General features: G+C 44.6%; 1 protein-coding gene across 1 annotated transcript in view; it reads left to right on the forward strand.

Annotated features, from left to right (window-relative positions):
• The first annotated feature begins 13,112 nt into the window (after positions 1–13,112).
• Positions 13,113–17,615, forward strand: part of LOC143732008 (solute carrier family 12 member 5-like) — a 138,860-nt gene continuing 134,357 nt past the window's right edge. The window contains exon 1 of the mRNA XM_077222633.1: positions 13,113–13,241. The gene's annotated coding sequence lies outside the window, so the exon portion shown is untranslated. The remainder of the gene's footprint in view (positions 13,242–17,615) is intronic.

The raw sequence follows: 17,615 nt of genomic DNA on the forward strand, positions 1-17,615 counted from the left end.
CATTCTTCATTAATGGTGAGGCAATACCAACAGTTTCTGAGAAGCCAGTGAAGAGTCTTGGGAGATGGTACGATGGGGATCTAAAGGACACAGTTCGAGTGGGAGAAGTTAGACGATAAGCAGTGGAAGGGTTGAAGAGCATAAACAGCTGTGCTCTACCAGGCAAACTAAAACTCTGGTGCTTTCAGTTTGGTCTACTGCCAAGGTTGCTGTGGCCACTGACTGTGTACGAGGTTTCTTTGACAACAGTGGATAAGCTGGAATAGTTAATAAGTTCATACATCAGGAAATTGGAGTTTAAGTGTGCCAAGGTCAGACAGGAAATGACTTTAGCAGAGTCACGCGACAAATGCGTAAGGGAGGCTGTGGTAAAAACTGGTAGAAAGTGGTCAGCAAAGAAATCTGTATTAGAGGCAAAGGCTGACCTTCAAATTGGGGATATCGTGGGACAGGTACAGCATGTACCTGTTTTAGGCTCAGTTCTGGGCTCAGTTTAGCTCCTCCTAAATGGCACAAGGCAGGCCCGGCTCAAAGGAGGAAGCTGGTAGTCAACGAGGTGTGAAAGCAGGAGGAGAGGATGAGATGTATAAAGGCTATTTCCCAGGCCAAGCAGGGAGAGTGGATGAGATGGGAGAGTGTGGAACAACGCAAAATGGGCTGGCAAGACCTTTGGTCAATGGAAGAGAGTAGGAACAGTTTCCTTATTAGGTTAAAATATGATGTTCTCCCATCACCGCAGAACCTAAACCTCTGGGTAGGAGAGGATCCCTCTTGTCCTTTGTGTTCATCACCTGGCACATTTTGACAGGATGTAAGGTGGCTCTTAGCCAAGGTCGGTTTACTTGGCGCCATGACCAAGTATTGCGATGTTTGGCTTTAGCATTGGAAGGCAAGCGTAGTATGACCAATAAGTTGCCGCCTGTTCTATCAAAACATTACACGCAGAAGACAATATTCCTCCGCCCAGGCGAGCAACCACCAAGAAAAGGTGCTAACACCAATTCTCGCCCAGGACAACTGGAAACTGCTAGGGACTGGAAGATGCTGGCTGATCTTGATCAACGGCTTATTTTAACACCTGAGATTGCCACCACTAACCTACGACCAGATATTGTTTTGTGGTCTGGATCAGCACACATTGTTCAACTGATAGAGTTAACAGTGCCATTGGAGGATGCGGTAGATGAGGCATATGAGAGGAAGAAACTGCGTTATGCTCATCTGGCCACTGAAGCAGAACAGCGATGGAGAGTCCAGGTTTATCCAGTGGAAGTGGGTTGTCGAGGTTTTGTGGCACACTCTACAACCTGGTTCCTCAGAGACGTCGGATTCAGTGGGCAAGAGTTGCGTCGCACAGTAAAGAACTTATCTGAAGCAGCAGAAAGGAGCAGCAACTGGCTGTGGTTGAGATGGAAAGATTCTGGCTGGCTGTGTACAGGCCGCTATGCTACGGTTTCGTAGAATCCTTGAAAACTTGAAGAGTTTGTTGGTTTATTTGTATAGGTTGTATAGTATTTACAGTCATTACGTTCCTGTGTATATTGCGTGAATGACGGGTGGTTGGGCAGATATTGTGTTTTGCGGTAGGTGGTATGCCATACGGAACCGTTGCCACTGAAACTGCATATTAACGCACCAGTGGGGCGATAAAAAAAAAAATGTGAAGAACGCCGAACTTTGAGTAGGATAGATATAGGGTCCACCATTGACCGTTGGAGGAAGCTTCAGGAAGATCTGGGGCTGAAGAACGACGCTGACACGGCTGACTTTTTGTTGAGCAGGTAAACATTTATTTATACTTTTATGGTGTGACGTATTATATAAATAGCTTTTTATCATTTTGACAACTTGCTCCTGCTGCCGGTCGACATTGGAATGTTAGCCGTTTAGCATCGCCTATCACGGGTCAAAGTAATTATATTTCTCTAAGTCCTTGAATATATTTCAGTAGGCCTAGCGGGTTTCTGTTCGAGCCGATCGAAATTTGAACAAGATGCGCTGTGTGCTGCAATAACAATTACTGAAAACCTTAGCAATACTAGTAGTATTATACTAATGGTGGTGGGGAGTTTAGAACATTTCATGTGTTGCCAATCTTGCGTTGACGTGAAGTCAAACGTGACATTGAATTGTTGATGAAGCAACTAAGTTCAAGTGTCTAAAAGCAATTTTACATATGATGTGTGTCCGATGTTTACTACCGGTGATCACAGCTTGACTGAGTGACGTTGTTCAATTCGTTTCCCGGTGGGAGGGATCAGGTAGCACAGAGGGGAGGGGCGTGTGTGTGGAGGGGCGGGATGAGTTTTTTAAAACTTACCTAACGTCTCAGGCTTTCTCGACCGATTTTTAACATCGTATACTATAGCTTTAAATGAACAAAAAGAGTTGTGAGAGAACGAGGCGCTTGTGAGATCAGCGTCTGTCAGCAGCGGCTGGTTTTAAAGGGACAGTTAATCTATAGGCTATATGATTTAACATTTATGCAGTGCAAACTGTTTGATAAATTTATTCAATTTCTGTGTATTTCCTACCTTTTAGACATGTATTTAAAATATACTGTCTTTATGTTGTTTCTACATTAATTTGGAGATTAACTGTGAAATGATTAGGCCACGTTATAAAATACATTAAAAACATGAATTTGTTTTAATGGTGATTCATCGTGATTAATCACAGAAAAAAATGTGTGATTAATCTAGTTAATTATTTGCAATCTTTACAAAAATAAACTTAAATGTAAAAAAAAGGTTTATTTTATTGCATATTATGTATCTGTTTATGTTGATATACACTCACCTAAAGGATTATTAGGAACACCATACTAATGCTGTGTTGACCCCCTTTTGCCTTCTGAATTCGCCTCCTTAATTCTAGGTGGCATTGATTCAACAAGGTGATGAAAGCATTCTTTAGAAATGTTGGCCCATATTGATAGGATAGCATCTTGCAGTTGATGGAGATTTGTGGGATGCAGATCCAGGGCACGAAGCTCCCGTTCCAACACATCCCAAATATGCTCTATTGGGTTGAGATCTGGTGACTGTGGGGGCCATTTTAGTACAGTGAACTCATTGTCATGTTCAAGAAACCAATTTGAAATGATTTGAGCTTTGTGACATGGTGCATTATCCTGCTGGAAGTAGCCATCAGAGGATGGGTAGATGGTGGCCATAAAGGGATGGACATGGTCAGAAACAATGCTCAGGTAGGCCGTGGCATTTAAACAATGCCCAATTGGCACTAAGGGGCCTAAAGTTTGCCAAGAAAACATCCCCCACACCATTACACCACCACCAGCCTGCACAGAGGTAACAAAGCATGATGGATCCATGTTCTCATTCTGTTTACACCAAATTCTGACTCTACCATCTGAATGTCTCAACAGAAATCGAGACTCATCAGACCAGGCAACATTTTTCCAGTCTTCAACTGTCCAATTTTGGTGAGGTCTTGCAAATTGTAGCCTCTTTTTCCTATTTGTAGTGGAGATGAGTGGTACCCGGTGGGGTCTTCTGCTGTTGTAGCCCATCTGCCTCAAGGTTGTGCGTGTTGTGGCTTCACAAATGCTTTGCTGCATACCTCGGTTGTAACGAGCGGTTATTTCAGTCAAAGTTGCTCTTCTATCAGCTTGAATCAGTCGGCCCATTCTCCTCTGACCTCTCCTCTAGCATCAACAAGGCATTTTCGCCCACAGGACTGCCACATACTGGATGTTTTTCCCCTTTCACACCATTCTTTGTAAACCCTAGAAATTGTTGTGCGTGAAAATCCCAGTAACTGAGCAGATTGTGAAAAACTCAGACCAGCCCGTCTGGCACCAACAACCATTTTTCCTCGTTTATTTTGATATTTGTCGAGTCACCATGGTCTCGTGGCGCGTGGATTCTTTCATCATGGATATACAGACATTTTGCATCTCATGAAAATGTAAAAAAAAAAATTTAAATAATAATAATAAAATGAAATCAATAAGATCCCAATAACAGAAAACGAATGGCAGAGTCAGGTAAGAATCTATATTTCATTAACTAGATTAAAACATCTAGAAGCCTTTATGTTGGCTTGAAAGAGTCTTCTCATAATTTAAAAACATTTTAGATAGACAGGCTAGATGCTAATTGATAAGCGGTTGCTAGGGTGTTCTGGGTGGTTGCTAAAGTGTTGCTAGGGTATTCTGGATGGTTGCTATGATGTTGCTATGCAGAATACTTGCCACACCCTATAAATAATTTTCTAGATCTGCCCCTGTTTGTCAAGCATTTACGGCAGGTTAAACTATACTTTTTTTTTGCAATTTCTATTGAAGCATGTATGATGTCAAGATATTTGTAATTGCACATTTGGAATGACGAATCTGCCTTTTAGTACATTTAAAATATAGTTACTTCAAATAGAAAATCTAAGTTATGATCAATGACTTTACATGTGCTTTTTTAGTCAACATCATGTGTACTTAATGCATGACAGCATAAAGCATAGATTAAAAGCATAGATTATAAAACATGATTTAGCACTAAAATGCACTTAAAACATTTAATTTGAAATACATGCAAAGTGCATTTTTAAAAAGTGTACTTAAATGGAAGAAAATTAGTCATGAAATTGTGCTCTCTTTAAGTTCACTTACCTGGCCTTTTATTCATTATTTTTTTAGTATCTGCAAGTACAGTTTTTTTATATATATATATATTTTTAAGATTCTAGTAGGAGCACCAGCATATGAACATCCAAAACACACGTTGGTGACTAGCCATGCTGACGTTCTCTACAGGAATAAGAGAGTCACAGTGAGGTAAAGAGATATACAACAAACTCTCATCCATCCAGCAGATTATGGTTGTGGTGCTGAGAGGATTGCTAGACAAAATGGATTACAACATTTATGTTTTTCCCCTTGTTTTCCCCCCCAAAACTGCTTAAATGATTTTGTGAAAAATGGAGGGAGGGAGGGAGAGAGAGAGAGAGAGAGAGAGTCAAATCAAAAGCAAAGAAGAGATCAGGTTTTGGGCCCCTATGCTGTCTGGATTTGCGCTCTTGAGTCATAAATAATTCATGTCGGCTGGACAGCCATCCATACCAGATGTGCATGAGGGATAGTGTGACAACACTGTTATTATGTGGCTTTTTTTTACCCCAGACATTAAGATCAGTGATATTTAAAATAGTTGCCTTGAGCTTTCAATCATGTCCTCTTTAGCTTTTAATCATATCCTCTTTTAATTTTCCTCATTTTGCCTGTCAGAAATCTCATGCTAAATTTCCCAATGCAATTCTGGAAGTTTCAGTGCATGAAATGAATCCAAAAGTCGGATTTATTAAAGACCAGTGTCATGAAAACATACGTTTTCACCTTTATCTGGTATGAGTACAACATTTTAAAAGCGGTTACTGTAAACCTATCTCATCCACTGGACAGTATTATTTAAGGTACTTTTAATCATTTTGAATTAAATGTTGTATTTATTTAAAACATTTATTTAATGGTCTGAAATTAGTTTATAAAACAGATAGGCTTGTTCCGGACCTTCATGCTGACTGTTCAAAAGTCACAGTAAAGACATGTTTAATGTCACAAATAATTTATATTTTAAATAAATGCTGTTATTTTTAACTTTCTATACATAAAATCCTAGAAAACATTTATATACAATATTAAAGAGCACAACAGTTTTTTTTAGCAGCAAATCATTAGAATGATTTCTGAAGGATCACGTGACATCAAAGACTGCTGAAAAGTCAGCTTTGCCATTACATGAATACATTTTTTATATATATATTCAAATAGAAAAGTTAATTGAAATTGTGATAATATTTTATAATATTATATTACTGTTCCCTTTCAGTCGAGAACGTCAGACGTAGTCGACGGTCGACTGAATTGGGAGATCGCTAGAGAGCCTGTCTTCTTCGAGTACTATTGAACGAGCCAATGTAATTGGCGTGCGTGATTCGCATCACACACTTCGCCCCCGCGGCGTGGGTATAAATACGGAAGTGGATGCACGCACTAGTTGCCTTTCGCTTCGGAGCCGATCGTTTGATGTCTCTGAGAGTGCTGTTGTCTACAACGAGCGAGTGTGTCGGTGTTCTTCAGGAAGACTCTCCCAGTGCTGGTGTTCTACAGCGCGAGTGCAGCGGTGATCGCGAGCTTTGAGCTCTCAACTGCTGTTTTAACAGCAACAAATTTCTAAATGTTTGTGTGTGTTGATGGCTGGTTAGAGGGCGGAAAAGTGAGTGCTTCACTGTTTCAGTTCTCTGTTCAGTGTTGCCGCGGTCATTCCCCTGTGTGCTCCGGCACTGGTGACGGTCCTATTTTCTGAAAGAGCAACACGGGTGCGTTTGCGTCTTTTTCAAGATGTCATTCCGCCCGTGCGTTTCTGGGTGCGGTCGTTCCCTGTCTCTCTCTGATGGTCACAACTGTTGTGTCACGTGTTTGGGCTTACAGCACGCTGAGACAGCTTTTGTGGACAGCTCATGTTTTCACGGTGGGAACATGACTGTCGCAGTGTTGAGGGCGAGACTCGCCTTCGTTCGCGGAGAGCGAGTCCCCATTACCATGCCCCACCCTCGGGTGCTGTGTGGGATGGGTGACCGGAGGATAGTGTTGGATGTCCCGCCCGGTAACCATTCCCTGTGGGCTCCTCACTCCTCCCTTCCACTGCAACCACTGGAGCCTCCAGTGTTGTCTGCTGGTCCATCTGTAATGGGTGGGCCAGCGGTTTCACTCGGGGCTCCCCTGGAGGACAGGACGTCGATTGCAGCATCGGAGGGTGAGCTGACTTCTAGAGATGATGACTCGGCTGCATTGTCTCCCTCCGGGAGTTCAATGTTGCCCGAGCCGGATCCAGAATTATCAGCTATGCTGAAACGGGCCGCCGGGCTCGAGTGGAACCTCCACCGTGTCCCGTTCAGTCTCGGTTGGAATCTGGAGTTTGGTATCTTGGGGCGGGCCGCGCTGGTTCTCAGCTCGCCGCCCCAGTGCCTTTCTTTCCCGAAATGCATGGAGAGCTTATCAGGTGGTGAACAGCATCTTTCTCTGCCAGAAACTGCCTGAATAGCTTTTCCCCCTCATTACCCTTGATGGAGGAACGGTGAAGGGTTGCGAGGTGTCCCTCCATTGGAGCGGTCTGTCGACACAGGTGCACCTGTGTCCGGCGGCCGCTGCCTTTTGGGGGGATCCTCGTCTCCCCCCTAAGGCCTGTGAGTTTCGTCTGTTCCGACGGGCAGAGCTTACAAAGCCTGTGGGCAAGCCCCTTCCTCCTGCGTGCCATGGCGTTGCTGCAGGCTAGGGCACCCATGGCATGCACGAGGGTAATCCAGACCGTGCGCTCATAGGTGAGCACCACACTGCATCCGACCTCACCCTCCGGGGTACGGGTGTCGTAGCGTGCGTGATCGGTCTGGCGATGTCCACCTTTGGTGGTCCAGTAGCGCCTTCGTTGGCTCAGCCTGGTTGGTATGGCGGATGCGGACAAGGTTTGGTTCCTGGTCTCCCCAATTTCCCAGGTTGGGCTGGTCGGCGACGCGGTGGAGAACTGCATCAAACAGTTCTCTGCCGCTCAAGCGCAGACGGAGGTCATCCGGCACATCCTGCCCCGGTGGCCAGCTGCTGCCTCCACCCGCCGCCGGTGGCAGCTCCTCCGCCTGCTCGTCGCCGTGGGTGTTCTCCGGCCGCCGCTCCTGCTGGCCCTCCGCAGCAGCCTCCACCCAGGCCTCAGCATGGAGCCGGCCGCAGTAGAGACGCCCAGCCCGCTCCAGGCGCTGCCAAGCCAGGTGGCAAGCGACAGCGAAAGCATTCCGGAGCGGGCCGCCCAGGAATGGATGAGATGCTCTTGGAGTGGCACGATCACTCCCTCCCCCCGGGTGAGGGCCGGGTGGAGCCTTTGTTTGTGTGTGTGTCTGTTCCGCCGCTGGCTCCCTAAAAAAAAAAAAAAAGCGGAGCAAGCGGTACCCACACGTCAAAGAGAGAGCAATTTCATCTGTTCCTGGGTCCCAAGAGGGCCAGTCTGGCGGGTGTGACCCTGTATAGCCTTACACCCCTCAGCTCCCCCTTGGTCGCCAGCAGGCAGCTTGGTGCGTTCGAGGACCCGGTCATCCGCCTTCTCACGCGCCCCCTGCCGCTTGTGGAGACAGGTAAGTGTTGCACAGCACACTAACACCACTCTCTCTACTTTGCTGCCCCACCTCAGGCTCGGCTACCCCGCTCAAGTCAGTGATAGTCATCACATTAGGTGATGAGCAGACGTGCTCCTGAAAATTCAGTGATATTCATCACACCGAGTGTTGAGCAGTGCTCCTGACTTGTGCGTGCTTATCTTATCCTGCTGGCGAAAGATTTGATATAGCCGCTCCTCCAGCCGGTACGAAGGCCAGATGTAAACTCGTTCTTCGTGCTACTAGGGGGTGGGTCGTGACCATCTTGGCCCAAGGTTGGTCTGCAGCTTTGACCTGAAAGACATGTGCTTCAGATCTCTACCTCCCGCACCGCAGGCCATCCTGTGTGTTGCGTCTAAGGGTGGAGTATCAGTACAGTGTCCTTCCCCTCGAGTGCTCCAGAGCCCGTTGGGTCTTCAGGTCAACTGGAAGAGAGTAATCTCGCCCACGGGCTGAGTATCTCTTTTCTAGTTTTGGAGAGGTACTCGGTCCAACATGTCTCTCCAATGAGAATGTGTTCAGCTGGTGTTGAAGTGAGAAAGGGTCCCACTGAAAGAACTTTCAGAGGCTCCTGGGGTATATGGTAGTCGCAGCCTTTGGCTCCCTCCATATGTGACCGCTTCAGCGCTAGCTTCACGATCGAGTCCCGAGGTGACCGTGGCAGAGCAGCTCACCCTGTGTGACTATAGTTCTTCCCGGTCTGCTGCCAAACCCTCTTCAACAGAGGGGCCATGTACAAAGGGCGTGTTTTAACGGGGGCCTGGGCGACCCCCGACTACACGGGCATTCGTGCCTCGAGTTGTTAGACATTGCGGCCGTTGCACAAGCTTCCCCTGCATGTCACAAACTCACCCGTCACCTCCTCCTTGGAGTCAGACGCTTCTGAGGGCGCCTTGTTCCACTCCTCCCGCTTACTCAATCGTGCCGCCATCGAGCCTCACGACAGTTATAGCCAGAGCAAGTGGAGACTCCATCCCCTGGGTCCGGCTGGGTCATGACCATTCCGGGGCCGCTCAGTTGCCCCCCCGGTTTTATTTTTCCGCCAGTGTTTGGGTAAACCGAGCGGACTACCCTTGGACAAACACTGGGTCTCAGCTGCCCCAGGGGCCCGCAGAAATGCGTTTAACCCCAGTGAGCCTTCTAAAAGTGACTGCGACTCATGGTCGCCTTGCACCTGCTCAAGTCAGTGAAATCATCACTCTTCATGTTGAGCAGAATTGCTCCTGAAACTCAGTGAAGTTCATCGCACTCAGGTGTTGAGCAGCAATGCTCCTGTAGCTCTGTGAGTTCATCACAGGTAGCTCAGTGAATTCGTCACACGCAGTGCTGAGCAGAAATGCTCCTGGTGCTCAGTGAAGTTCCTCGCACTCAAGTGTTGAGCAGAAATGCTCCTGAAGCTCAGTGAGTTTATCACACTCAGGTGTTGAGCAGTAATGCTCCTGAAGCTCAGTGAACTTGTCACACTCAAGTGCTGAGCAGAAATGCTCCTGTCGTTCAGTGAAATTCTTCGCACTCAGGTGTTGAGCAGAAATGCTCCTGAAGCTCAGTGAGTTTATCACACTCAGGTGTTGAGCAGGAATGCTCCTGAAGCTCAGTGAACTTGTCACACCCAAGTGCTGAGCAGAAAACGCTCCTGAAGCCCAGTGATCTTCACATGTTGTGTTGAGCAATGCTCCTGTCTTTTGCGCCCGTCGCTTGCACCTACGTGCCAAGTCAGGAGAGGAACAGGTCTTCATAGTTGCCCCTTATTGGCCCAACTAGACCTGGTTCCCTTCAACAGCCTTCCTGACTTCCCCTGAGAACTCTTTCGGGGACGGGGCACGATGGCACACGCGTTCTTCCCCCGGAGATTCCGGGTGGTCTTACATCTGAACGCGGAGGTTCAGGTGGCTATCACAAGAACATGTGATAGTTACCATCACTTCTGCGAGCACCCCCTAGAATTGGGTAGCGTGCTTACGCCTTTAGAAGTGGAACCTAGTCGTTGAGTGCGTCTTCTCTCCAGAGGAGATCCTGAAAGCTTTCGATCACTTCAGTGCTCTCTTTCCTGCAAGATGGGTTGCAGTAGGCTGTTTTCCTTCACCCTCAAAATGATGTTGCCTCGGTGTTTAAACGACGCTCATCGTGTTGCAGAAGTATGCAGAAGCACGTTCTGATCGTCAGGTTCCTGAGAAGCAAGGTCTTGTAAATCCTTGTGTCCCTCTTTATCCTCTTGGGCCTTGTCCCTGGTGCGACTGCACTGCAGAGACCGCCCCTGAGCCACTGCAGGCAGTGAGTTAAATATTCTGATTATATCAGTTCTCCTGCTCGCGTGGTCTCTACTAGAGGGTAGGGACTTGCTCGCTTTCGGTCAACGTATTGTGCCTGGAGTCTGGGCCGGCTAACTCTCACAAGCTGAGACCCCGGCTCGGATTGTGCCCAAGGTTCCTACCTCTCCCGTAATAGGAGCAGGTGGTGAGCCTGCAAGCGCTGCCCTGGAGGAGGCAGATCCAGCCCTGGCTTCTCTGTCCGTTCGCTTGGACGTGTACAGAATGCAAGTCATAGACCTCAGACCAGCTCTTCAAATATCTGTTGGAATTCAGCAGAGAGGGAAGGCTGTTTCCATGCAAAGTTGCACTTAGTGCTTGCCTTCATTTCGGCAAAGATCCGAGATGCAACATGTCCACTTAGGTGTTGAGCTCCTCTATGATGAGTGTAAAGTGCTCCGCCTGGGCGTTGACGATATACTTTGCTAAACAGATTCTAGAGTTGGGGGCTGGACGACACCTAGTTGAACCGCTGCTTCCCGTGGGCTCCCTTCTCATGAAGCCAGTTTCACCGTGAGCCCGGTTCAAGTGTCGGCTTGCTGCGCCATTCCCCTCCTATGGACTGGATACGTGCGCCTTTCTACTCCAGTTGAGTTCCCTTAAAATTGAACCCTGTTGAGTTCCTCCACACCCCTCCGACGTCGGACGTGCGGAACGTCTGGTGTTAGGCCTACCACTCGTAAGCAGTGTGGAACCTGTGTTAGGCTGGGTCCATATGTTGCGGTCCCTTCGGTGACCCCATATGTGTATTCTTCCACGATATGGCTCCCTGCGGTGAGCCCGTGTCTTCCCTCGGCAGAGTCTCTCTGCCGTCACTGTCCGGTGTGTCTCCCCCCGTCTTAGGCTGGAGCCACCCCAGTGACATTCCATATGTTAGACTGCCCGGTTTCCGCCCAGTTCATATGTGTGTTCTCCACATTTCCTCCCTCGGGTTGGATGTGGCTTCCGCAGCGTCCCTTCCTTCCAAAGTACGGGGAACGCTTTCCCAGTGGTCCTGTAGGAACAGCAGTGACTTCCCTGGCCTAAGCCCTGTCCTTCCCCGCCTTAAGTTTGCGGGGGCATCAGGAGGCTTTGGTTTAGGCACTGGAAGGTGGCAGCGTTAGTGGCGTGTTCAATGGGTGATCCCAATTCAGTCGACCGTCGACTACGTCTGACGTTCTCGACTGAAAGGGAACGTCCTGGTTGCGTATGCAACCCACCGTTCCCTGAAGGAGGGAACGGAGGACGTAGTCCCCTTGCCACTACCACTGGACCACCGCTGACCCCGGGTTACTCTCGGCTCCTCAGCGAAAAGCAACTAGTGCGTGCATCCACTTCCGTATTTATACCCGCGCCGCGGGGGCGTAGTGTGATGCGAATCACGCACGCCAATTACATTGGCTCGTTCAATAGTACTCGAAGAAGACAGGCTCTCTAGCGATCTCCCAATTCAGTCGACCGTCGACTACGTCCTCCGTTCCCTCCTTCAGGGAACGGTGGGTTGCATACGCAACCAGGACGTTTTTACTGTATCTTGACCAAATAAACAATTTTGTACGGTGAGCACAAAACACTAATTTTAAAAACATAAGAAATTGTACAAGACTCAACCTTTTGAATGGTAGAGTATACTTTCCATATGTATAATTTGTAATAAAAAAAAGGTAAATCCTGTCAAATTCTCCAAAACATCTTGTGCATTCTTGTTTTAGAGTTTTTAAAGTTCAGTTGATGTGTTACAAGCTCATTTGGGTGGGCAATGAAAGTTTCTACCATAAAACTGCAAATAAACACACAATAAGCTCAAATATACAAAGCTCTAGAAAATAAACAGAATTGATATGTGTTGTAGCCTTAAATTCCCCCTGTGGTGAAAATCAAGCTTTTAATGTTGTTTATATGTCTATGTGTTGTTTTTAATATGCTTTAAGACAAACCATGTACAAATGCATGAGTCAACTCCATTGCTGAGTATTTTCTCCTTAAAACTGCAGCGAACCAAAAACAGTCTCAAAAACGCGTTTTGAAAATCGCTGGTTTTCTGATGTCACAAACTACCATGTAGCCAATCACCTCAACGAGTGATCGTCAGCGAGTGGATATCTGAGCTGGTGTGAGTGAGTGGAGGCGGGGCTAATTCGCATATTCATAGAACCTCGTATACTAAATGAGGCATGTGTGTACAGTCACATTCAAGCTATTTTAAGGCATGAATGATTTTTTTTAAAGGAACTATCTTTTAAATATGTCATTTTGGTGATCAAAGATGAGTTTTAAGGGATACAATTATTGACTACAGGGGGACTTCAAATGCAGATGTGTGTCTGTTTGTGCATGTGGAGAGGTGTGAAGTCATGGTGCAGTGTTCATGGGTGATGAATGATTCATTTAAAAGGCCCCTGGCGGTGTCCTCCATAAAGATCTGCATGGCTTGAGGGGAAGTCAGTCCTCCTCAGCTCGCCTGTGTCGGCCCTGAGGCTGCGGTGGCTACCTTTTGAAATGCCTCCCACCCATTCAAAGTGAAGCCCATGCTTTGTCACCGAATGCCTTCTAGTAACCGTTCTACCATGTGTTCATCAGTGATGTGGATGGTATAATTTTGCAGGCATAAGACCCTGTGACAGCCACTGTAAATAATGTGTGTTCTTGCACTGCAGCAGTTCCAGGTGATGGATGCAGTTCACCTTTATACACATGTGCCTGGACCTGTCCACTCATTCTTACTGAGTGAGGGGAATCTGACAGTGATGGAGGTTTTTTGGATTAATGCTGCATCAACAGTCTTCCCACTACTATGAGGTGAATTCAATAAACAGTTGCATCACATTTTGCAACACGTAGTATTTAAGCTCAAAATCCTGCTAAATGGACTAAATTAGCACATCACAGTATTTAAATAAAATCTTTGTCATTCTTTTTCAGTAAATACATACATACACGCCTCTCTCTTTTTTCAGACAGATGTAAAATGCTTCATTATAACTGTAGAAAGCTATTTGAAATTACATTTCAAAGTACGCTCAAGTGTACATTTTTTTAAAGGGTAGATTAAGTTAGCATACTATGCTATCAGTATGCTAAGCTAGAACGTGGAGTAGCTATCTTGCAAAATACAAGCTAAAAAAAACATAAACAATGAGAAATTTTACTTTCCTGATCTGTAGCTTTAGAAATACTATTATATATAACAAAATTTCATACACATGGTTGTTTAAAGCAGCACTAAGTAACTTTTCCTCTGCGGTCGCCCTACAGGTTGGAAGCGGAATTGTCCATTACCACTGTCGTAAATAATTTACCCTACCATAGCCGGCTGTCGCACGCGCACGCACGTACACGCACAGAAATGCTCTCTGTTTATCCAGCACCAGCTTTCGAATCAACAATGGCCACAGACAAGCTAGAGTATGATGCATGATTTTATGAAAGTATGATGTATTGCGACATCACAAACGAGCAATTGTAGCAATTGTAATGCTTGCCATAAAGCAAGTCAAATTAGTAGTTTTCTTATGTCTCATTAGAACTACAGAAATGCGACCCGATCTGGCAATCTTACATAGCGTGGATATATCAGATAAAGGACCGCAAAGCTGTGAAATAAGTACATTTCACCATGTCACGACTTGATGAACCACTGAAACGATTTTGGAAACATTATTTTAAGGTAAAAAAAATCTTACTTAGTGCTGCTTTATCATGGTTCAGACCACATGCATCATAAAGGAATTACGGTTTAATCCGGCTCTGAATATTGTACCCGAAGTTATTTGAGCCAATGGATGCACTCGAATCAAAGGGCATACCAAATTGTTTATTTAAAGCTACAATATGTAATGTTTTTCACCACTAGGGGTCGCTAACCTCTTACAATAACACAGGCGTAGGTTGATGATGCATAAGAGGAATAATGGAACTGCTCGTCATGCCGATGGATAATGTTTATGGATGAGTGAATACATTAATGTTTTTAACATGACTGTGGTGTGAAGCAGGTCACGATTGCTAATGTGAGCAAGTCACTGGCGATTCTCGCGGATGTAAAGGAATAAGGACATTTCATTCTACTGAACTACCCGCAAGTGCTAGATTAATAGTCACACAGGTCTGTTTATTTGTCGAATTAAAGGGTAACTAAACCCTAAGCCAACTTTTTTTAGTTAATGATCTGTAAGAATGGGGCTTTATTAGTGATGTTCATTGATTCGAGTAACTTTTTTGACATTTGGGTATTTTGGGTAAGTGTTTTAATTCTACAATATATGGTGTAAAAACATCTGAGTGCTGCCCTCTTCAGGTTGAACGATGGCTACTGCAGTTAAATTTTCCTATTGGATGTTTGGGGTGGTAGGTGACGTAAGCAGGTTCCAGCTCACCACGCCCTTGGTACGAGCTACCACGCCCTGCGAGTATTGAAAACGATCAGGATGAATTAATAAATTAACTGGACTTAACACTCTGGTATTTTCATATTTCATAGCCACACCTTGGGTATCTCCCTACAACAACGTTTGTGTGCATCTTACGTCATCGCAAACGTGCACGGCGCATGACAGAAAACACTACGCGGGTCAATATATTGTGTTTTTTATTAATTTGGTGCTATTATGCATAGCTGAGTAAACAACACAGGTTTACTGTGTGTGTGTGTGTGTGTGTGTGTGTGTGTGTGTGTGTGTGTGTGTGTGTGTGTGTGTGTGTGTGTGTGTGTGTGTGTGTGTGTGTCGCATAAGGTGTCTTTCCGCTGCTTGCAAAAGGAGGTAGTGGATTTCCAATAATTTGTTGCCCTGATTGCATGCACGACACGCGAATACACTGCAGGATCACTCTTGCTCGTATCCAAGGTAAATCAACAACACTATCATCCCTTACATGTGTCTTATTTAACTGAATACATCATAATCGGCTAAAACACATGCAGGATACTTTTATTCCTGAACAAGTAGGCACTCGAGTCCGTGTTGCTTTAACATACACGCGAACCGTAGCACGGTTCGGGAGCAGCCGAATTCAGACCATCTCCTCCAGGTAGTCTAGGGTTCGGTACCCCAATGCGCACCTGGGTCCACATGACAGCGTTCACATTAGCGATTTTTCATGCAAACCGTGTCCCGTTCCGAACTAAACTGCCAGTGTGAAAGCCCCCTCAGAGTCTGATACCAGCTGTCAATTAATCCGTCACTGCGGGTCTCAGGTACACAACAACAATGTGAGCGTGCCGCTAGACGTAATGCAGCTGTCCACGTCTGTTGCCATGGTTACTATGGCAGTACTAGCGGAAACCAGGGATAAAGCGGATATTAAGTCATTGACCGGTCGACAATGACCAGGGATAAGCCATTATTTAAAATTGAAATTTCTCTGAAATTAAAAATCTTTGGTAACTTTTGGGATATTATAAGTACACAACTGCAGGAAATATATCACACCTTGTGCAAGTGATTTTGGGATATTTTATTACAAAAATCTTACATATTGTACCTTTAACAAGATTTTGGCAAGAAGAATGTTGTTCAGCTGCAGATCATGGTCAGTGTGAACACCTTGTCCTCAGCCCTCATGTTTTGCAGCTTGTAAAGTGAATATTTATGGCCATTAGTTAAAGTGTGTTCCTATAGATTTTACTTGCTTTATTTATGAGTACTTGCCACCCATTGTGATTAAGGGTGTTAATTTAGCTATGTGATTATGCCAGTCTGAACACAGCTGAATCACAACATACATTAAATGGCTTTAGTGGTGATGTTTTGTTTTTTAAATGGTAATTTAAAAGGTTGTTACTGAACCTTTTATTTATTATACTGAATAATGAAAATTTGCTAGGAGCTGTTTCGCCTGACGAGAGTGAGCAAGCATTGTTTTGCTGTTGCCACTATTCTCACAGACTCACTCACACACACACACAGAGTCAGTGGGATTTTCTGCAGTGATGCAATGGGTATAATCTTTATAGGGTCATTATAAGGTTGCATGATATACGTGGACATATGTGCAATTCATATAAATTACAGGATCCATAAAGACTACCAGCCTTCGTGGTAATGACATAAAAATTCTCATGCAAAATTCATGCTCAACGTGACTGCAGTAGAGAGGAAGAAAAAAAGTGGCGCTTATCCTAATTCAGGATCTGACCGTTAGAATTACTAGATAAAGAGAAAGATAAATATTTTTCTTCTTTTTTTTACCATTTCAATCACTTTTTAAAAGTATATATATATATATATATATATATATATATTCTATTGTCTCTCAATTATTGAGATGATAAAACTGCATGCATCACAATTATATAAAAATATGTGCAGTACCTTCAAAACATTATTTGTGCCTGACATAACTAAATAACTTGTATTATGTGTAATCCAATATACAGTATTCAGGTTGTTTCAGTTATATTATTAATATTTCTGACTTGAATACAAGAAGTTAATTTTAAATGTCACCACATGAAGCACATTGTTTTTGTTTACATGAAAACATTGTTAAAGTGCACACTGCAGGACATGCCTTGTGAAAAAAAAGTTATCTTAATAGAATTGAGTGTTCACTTGTAGTGTACTTGAAAGTCTTAAAAGTATATTTAAAAAAAACTACTTTCAGATAATATAAAGTTAATGATAAAAGGCCACTTTAGTGTGCTTGAAGTAGACTTTCATGACTGTTTCTTAACACACTTAAGTACACTTTTAAATAGTGTACTTGCAATGTCAAATTAAAATAACATTCTAAATTAGGGGTGCCCAATCCTGTTCCTGAAGATATACCTTCATGTAAAGTTCAACCCTGATAAACACATCTGAACCATATAATTAAAGGTACAATATGTAAGAATTTTGTATTAAAATATCCAAAAAACACTTGCACAGTGTAATATATTTCTTTCATTTGTGTATTTATATGATCCTAAATGTTTCCAAGAATTTGTAAATTCAGAGAAATTCACAATTTTAAAAAGTGCCCATCCGTTGTCGCCTGTCAATGACGTAATATCCATGTCATCCCTGATTTCTGCTTGCACTGCCATAGTAACCATGGCAACAGACGTGGACAACTGCGTAACCTCTAGTGGTGCGCTGTTGTTGTCTCGTTCAAACATTATGGACCATGGCAAGCAGACTTTGGGACAAAAGGAGAAATAAAATGAGGATCATATCGGCATGGCGTTTTTGA

This window comes from Siphateles boraxobius, unplaced genomic scaffold (genome assembly GCF_051911475.1).
Source record: "Siphateles boraxobius isolate OS27281-9 unplaced genomic scaffold, OSU_SipBor_1 9, whole genome shotgun sequence".
NCBI lineage: Eukaryota > Metazoa > Chordata > Actinopteri > Cypriniformes > Leuciscidae > Siphateles > Siphateles boraxobius.